Below are 7,566 nucleotides of genomic sequence, written 5' to 3'. Positions count from 1 at the left end.
TCCCCTTTCCCTCACTATCATTCTGAAGAAAGGTTTTGAGTCGAAACATCACCTATTCCTTTTCTCTAGAGATGCTGCCTGCCCGCTGAGTAACTCCGGAATTTTGTGCTTGTCTTCGATTTAAACCAGCATCCGCAGTTCCTCCCGACACACGTTTTTGTGGTTGGCTGGTAAAGATTTTGGGCAATGGTCAAACAGCACGGCATCAATGGTCTTGAATGCTGCACTCCCCTTGCCCACTCCCATGTCTGAATGCCCAGCCCTCTGCTCACTGAGTAAAAGCCCTACCCCACTGTACGAGTTCATTCAAGAGCTCTCCCGAGTTTAAAAAAATCAAAACCGTGGAAGCACGTAGAATGTATGTAGCGGGTACGTCAGAGCTCGGGGATATCTCTCAGCGGCTCGTGACGCTAACCGCAGGTACTCGGGAAACGTGGTAAGCTCGGGAAGACTCGTGAAGATTTTTCAACATGTTGAGAAATGTCCACGAGAGCCCCGAGTACCTACGAGCGGCCATTACCGTAAATCTCCGAGTTTGAATCAGGGCAAACTCAGGAGAACTCTTGAATGAACTCGTACAGTGGGACTGGGCTTTAACATTCCAAATATTGCTATTAAACCACTGACAAGAGAGGTGCCATAGTAGTCCGGTAGGCGAAGGCTCTACAGACCAGGCACCAGCTCTCTATCACCTCCTCAAACCTACCGCTTGACCATACAGGTACACAGTTGGCCACCCAGTGTTACCAATCGCATCACCTCTGGCGATCTCCTCTCCACTGGCTCCAACCCTTATAGTTCCACAGCCCCAATCTTCTTCCTAAAATCCACATAAAGGAATATCCTGGCAGACCCATTGTTTCTACACCTGCCCTCTGGAATTCATTTCCAAATACCTCAATTACATCTTGTCCCCTCCTTGTCCGGTCCCTCCCGACCTACGTCCGAAGCACCTCACGTGCTCTTCAACACTTCAATAACTTTCAATTCCTAGGCCCCAATTGCCTCATCTGTAACCTGGACCTCCAGCCCTTTACACTTTCATTCCCTGTCAGGCCCCCTCGTTCTTCCTTGAATCGAGACCCTATCGGTTCCAACTCTCCTCTACCTGGCGGAATTTGTTCTCATCCCCAGCAATTTCTCTTTTGACACATCCCATTTTCCTAAAGTTAAAGATGTAGCCATATTCCACTTGGGTAGCTTACAAACCAACGGTATAAACATAGAATTCTCCAATTGTAGGTAACTAAGCAACTAAAGCTGCCTGCCCTCATTTTTTCCACTCTCTCTCCTTTTCCCTTCCTGGATGCGCATCCACTTCTCCCACCCTCCCTTCTCCTTCCCCATGTCCCAATCCGACTATAATCCTTTCTCTGGTATCACATGTCACATCTTCTCTCCTTTACTCCTTGTCTTTTCATTTCTGGCCTTTGTCCACCAATTTGCCAATCAAACCCCCCTCACTGTATCCACCTACCACTAGCCAGGGTTTGTCCTGCCCCCACCTCTTTTCGAGCTCCCACCCCCAACCCGCCCTGACTCAATCAGTTTGAAGAAGGGTCCCTACCCAAAACGTCACTTATCCATGTCCTCAAGAGATATTGCCTGAACCATTGAGTTACCCCAGTCTTTTTTTTGTAAACCAACATCTGCAGTCCCTTGTGTTAACAATTACATTCTGCTTGGTTTCAGGGCTGTAGCAACGTGGTTGAATCAGGATGTGCTACATTTAACATTTGCTCCCTTTATCACTTTGATCAGAATGGAGACCATCAAATGAATTACTGCACAATTTTCATTGTCAGCACAGCAAGACCCGTTTTAACTTTTGGTTGTGAACTTGGAGGTGCATTTAGTTGCTAGAATTTCTCCTGCCGCATATAAAGAGTTTCAGTCTTTTTCAATTGTGCCCATTACCATCAACAATATTCTGGTACTAAATGGACACACAGCAGACAATGCTACTTTCTTAGTATTTCTGCACTCAGCTGAATCATGTTCCACTCATCCACTACTTTTCTTTTATCCAAAGAATGGATCTTTCTTTTCTGAAAAATTGCGGTAATTGTCTTCACCACAGGGCACCCGCAATGTTATTGCCTAATTTTGGTGAATTTTCCGATTGAATCATCTATCATCCTCAATCATCCAGTTCAATGCTAATAACTCTGTACTAGGCAACCATCTTCAGTCACTTCTTGGGAGAGAGTGGAAGTGAGCAGTAGGTAAAATAAAAAGGATGGCATCACTGATTGTTGAGTTGTTATCTAAAGCTTCCTTGCAAATATACTGCTCGAAAGCAGTTCAGCTGCCCCTATGTTTTCAGGTAAAAAAACAACAAAATAAATAATAAATATATAAAAATATGTTGAATTCATGCATTATTCAAAACTCAAAATATAATTGCACATGGCTAATTGTATTTTGCTAATTGGGTGATCTGCATATCACTTTGTTCCTTTTGAATTCTGAGTGTTTTTACCTATAAATTATTCTGAGGATAACCTGTCGTTAGAAAACCTTTATTGTTAAATTGGAACTTATTAAAATGAAGAATTATTTGTCTGGAAACCTGAAATGTATTGTTTGAGGAACACTGCATTGGCAGGGAACCCTCTCAGCGGAGTTTACAGGATAAGGGTACTCAGAACACTGTGTCTCCGTCAAATGTAATGTTCACTACATTTAACACATGTACAAATTGGCAGCATTGCCCACTTATACCATTGTTTGCTTGTCTTCCAAATCCTTCTCGCTAGCCTGGTCCCAGAGTCAATTAACACGAGGTGCTAACCCATTGCACCACCATGGTGTTGCTTAAGACGGCAATATAGTTTCACACTATCAGTCAAGAAATTGTACGGGCAGTTATTGTTATAAAGCCACACATAAGGATCAGCAGCAACAACATGAACCTCAGCACATTGCCTCCCTACAATAAGATAACATAGAATTCTGGAAATAGTCTGAAGATGGGTCTCGACCTGAAACGTGTCCCATTATTTTTCTCCAGTAATGATGCTTGTCCCATTGAGTTACTCCAGCTTTTTGTGTCTATCTTCAGTTTAAACCAGCATCTGCAGTTCCTTCATACACATAGAAATCTACGGCTGAAATAAGTGAAACTCATTGATACAGTCTGGCGGAATCAATCAGGTTTGAGTATTTTGAGGTTTACTGTACTTCAGCTTGGGTTTGTTTTTCAATTTTATTATGTGATTAGCAAATTTGGGAATTTTCTGCAATATTAAAATAAATGATCCAATTTTTAGCCAATGGCGGCACAACGGTAGAGTTGCTGCCTTACAGCGTAGATCCTGACCACGGGTGTTGTCTGTATGGAGTTTATACGTTCTCCCTGTGACCTGCGCGGGTTTTCTCCGGGTTCTCCCGTTACCTCCCATACTCCAAAGATGTACAGGCTTGTAGGCTAATTGGCTTGGTAAAATTATAACTTGTCCCTAGTATGTATAGGATAGTGTTTAAGAAGGAACTGCAGATGCTGGAAAATCGAAGGTACACAAAATGTATAGGATAGTGTTAGTTTTCGGGGGTTGCTGGTCGGCGTAGACGCGGTGGGCCGAAGGGCCTGTTTCCACGATGTGTCTCTAAACTAAACCAAACTAAACAATGGATGCAACAACTTTAAATCTCCATAACATACAATGTTCTTTATTTTCATTTGGTTACTGTATATTCTCTATTGGCCATTATAGTACTTTTCTCTAACTGTTGTTCTATCATTGTTGAACATAGACACTTGCAGTCTAATGGCCTGTTTCTGAGGGATTTCATCAAGGTTAATAGGTTTTTTAAACCCAATATGCAAACAATCATTCTCAAACTATTTTCAAAAATCTCAGGCAAATTCACGATATATAAAGCTTCTTCAGTTTGAAGAAAGGTCTCGACACGAAACGTCACCTATTCCTTCTCTCCAGAGATGCTGCCTGTCCCGCTGAGTTACTCCACCTTTTTGTGTCTATCTTCGGCTTAAATCAGCATCTGCAATTCCCTCCTGGCCCCAGAGCAGAAGCTTCCACGTCACGGGGCTGGAAACTGGAAGTATCCCGAGCTAATTCTGCTACCGCCATCATCTATTGCAACAAGAGATGGCTCCCACTGATTTTCACCGGAAGCTGGCATCCTTTTCAGGGCGGTCGATGATAGCGATGTCAACATTTGGAACATGGAAGATGGATGCGAAACAAGAAGTTCCTTCCTACAAATGATATGAAGCTGATTGATTTGTAAGGGACAAAGATTTTGCCGAAGGAAAATTTATTGCAATAAAATTAATTAAAGGATAATAAAAACAGAAAAAAACGGAAACAATCACCGAGTCAGGTAGCATCTGTGGAAAGAGAAACAGCGAATGATTTAGAATACAAATTCATCAACACCAAGGGTTCTTTCTCTTGATGGAAAGAAATCTCAATTTCCATAATTTCCACACAAATTCACAAGTGATTATTTCCTCGTATTTTATATTCATTTTAGTGATAGTTTATATTATTGTTGTTCATGTTACTTCAGATGGGTTAATACAACATAGAACAGTACAGCACAAAATAAAAGGCCCTTCAGTCCACAGAGTCTGTGCTGAACATGATGCCAAAACCAACTCTTAACTGCCTACACATAATCCATATCCATTTCCTTCTTATCCATGTGCTGAGCCAAAAGTCTCTTAAATGCCACCATCATGTCTGCCTCACCCATCACCCATGGCAACATATTCCAGGCATCCCACCATCCTTTTTTGGCAGACTTGGCAAACTCGGCCGGCCCGGTAGTCCTGCTGGGAAGGCAGTGCCTTGGCCCAGCCGCTGATCCGACCTCATCAGGACTTCCGAGGGCAACTCATGAACCGACTTTGCTGTACAATTTAACATATTTAATATTTGTTTTATTTAAGTTTCTACAGTCCGTGGTGCTTTAGAGACTCAGGAGGGGTATAATTAGTGGGCCAGAGGTGTATTGTTGTTTCATTATTGGTTCGGCAAAATGAATAGTTTGGCTTAGTATCCTTTAGTTGGGAGATTCAGCGCAGAAATAGGCCCTTCGGCCCACTGAGTCCGCACCGACCAGCGATCCCCACATATTAACATTATCCTACACACACTAAGGTCAATTTTACATTTACATCAAGCTATAAGCCTGTACGTCTTTGGAGTGTGGGAAGAAGCTGAAGATCTCAGGGAAAACATAGCCTGATGCCTCATTATAAAGACTGCTGTACTACTAAAGATTAAAGCGTGGTGTTTCCTTTTAGTGGGGCCATAAATTATAATTTAGGAGCTACCAATGCTAGTTAATTGCATTAGCATGTTCCTGCATTGTATGGACTCGACACAGGTTTGACTGCTATTATTTAAAGGTGCTTGAATTAAATGACACTGATGAACATCACAGGACTAGAAGATACAGCTAATACCTACAAATCCTTAAGTGGGGAGCTTCCAGCTGTATAATTTGAGAGAACTATTGAGAATTGATACAGCTGCATCAGGTGGCAATTTGCATCAAACACTAAGTACATGGTGAGAACTGGGACCTCGGCATTGCCATTGCCTAAGGTCCTGTATTTTATATGAACTTCCTTAGAATTGCCTGGAGTCATAGCAGGCAGATGCCCGAGGGCATTATGTTTGGGAGAGTGAGAAAGATGGTGAGTGTAGGAGGGAACTGCAGATGCTGGTTTACGCCAAAGATAGACACAAAATGCTGGAGTATTCAACGCAACAGGCAGCATCTCTAGAGAGAAGGAATGGGCGATGCTGTGGGCCGAGGCCCTTCTTCACACTGAGAGAGGGGAGGGGGAGTCTACAGATATTGTAGGGTAAGGTGTTAAAATGACAGATGAAAACAGACGATGATCAAGGAAATGTAGAATGGCTCATTGTTAGCTGAGGGGAAGGTGACAACAAGGCACACAACCAGTCAAAGGTCAGTAAAATGTAATCAGGAGGACAGTGAAACTAGTCTGAGAACTAGGGTGGGAGAGGGATGGAGAGAGGGAAAGCAAGGGTTACTTGAAGTTAGAGAAATCAATATTCATACAGCTAGGTTGTAAGCTGCCCAAGCGAAATATGAGGTGCTGTTACTCCGATTTGCAATGGGCCTCACTCTGACAGTGGAGGAGTTGAGTTGTACAGTTCAGAAGGGGGTTTAAAGAAATTTGCAAAAGATTCCCACCCTTTTACTCCTGAAAATTGAGTGCAGGGCCCTTGAAGCTGGGCGTACGCTTGGCTCTGCACGCTGCAACCATTTATATCAAGCAGCAGGTGCTGTGGTCAGTGGTTCATAACCGACACCTCTGAAAACCCTTCATCAAATGGCCAATTTAAAACCTTTGGCTTTGTGTAACCAGGGGATAGGGAAGTCCTCCTTCAAAGCCCTCACTAAAATTCTCACCCATCTGCAAACATCACACCCCACTTCTTGGGTTGACTCCAGTTTCCCAGACTCCGCTTTTAGCATTGGCTACTTTGCCACACTCCAATCGGCAGAATCTAAGTTAGTCCCAATGCAGAGAATGATTTGGTCCTCTTAAACATGAGTAAATCATTGATCTCATCCCATTCACTTCCACTCCAAGCCAAGGGTCGGAATTACTCTCAAAAGGATCCAATTAAAAATTTAGAATGGGAAAGAAAGATACTGATTAAATTGTAATTTCCAAGAAAGGAACTGGGAAAACACTGGAAGAGGGAAGGAAAATGTCAAACCAATGTTGAAGGGGCTGGACAGTGGAATTAATTGGATTAAAGGTAGACACAAAATGCTGGAGTAACTCAGTGGGTCAGGCAGCATCTCTGGAGAGAAGGAATGGGTGACGTTTCGGATTTAGACCTTTCTTCAGAATTAAATGGATTCCTGTTTTTTAGCCTTGATGTAGGCATGAGAGGCCAGATTTGGTGTGTAACGCCAGATAGTACGTAACAGCAGAACTATTTAACATAGTTGCTCTACATATCTTCAAAGTGGGATTAATGTGTTAGAATCTATGAGTCAGTCTCTATCATTGAGGACTCTCACTATCCAGGTTATACCTTTTACTCACTGCTACCATCCAGGTGGTCCGGGAGCCTGAAGTTCCACACCACCAGTTCTACCACAGTTACTCTCCCATGACCACCAGGTTCTTGAATTGATTTGCACAACCCTAATCCTACCTCAGTAACAGGGTCCTGCAAACCTCTTGCACTACCATGTGTTGGTGATGCAGCTGCAAGCAAGTACCTGTACCTCACTGAATGTGTGCATATGACAATAGCCAACTTGACTTGAGATGCTGGAAAGCTGAAATAAAACAGATAATTGGGGAAAATGTCAAGAGATTAATCAGTTGATGGGGAGAAAATAAGAGGTTAATTAGCGGTTGTAAAGACAGAAATAAAGTTAATGTTTTACATCCTGACATTCCATCAAAACTTCTGATAGATATGTCTAAATATGTTTATGTTCTTCTGTGGAACTCTATTGAGCCCAGATTTGACGGACCTAGATGACGAGATATCAGAGCAAACGATCAAAAGCTTCATCAATGAGGAGTGAATTAAA

This window comes from Leucoraja erinacea, chromosome 15 (assembly GCF_028641065.1).
Source record: "Leucoraja erinacea ecotype New England chromosome 15, Leri_hhj_1, whole genome shotgun sequence".
Lineage (NCBI taxonomy): Eukaryota > Metazoa > Chordata > Chondrichthyes > Rajiformes > Rajidae > Leucoraja > Leucoraja erinaceus.
This window is presented reverse-complemented; position numbering follows the sequence as displayed.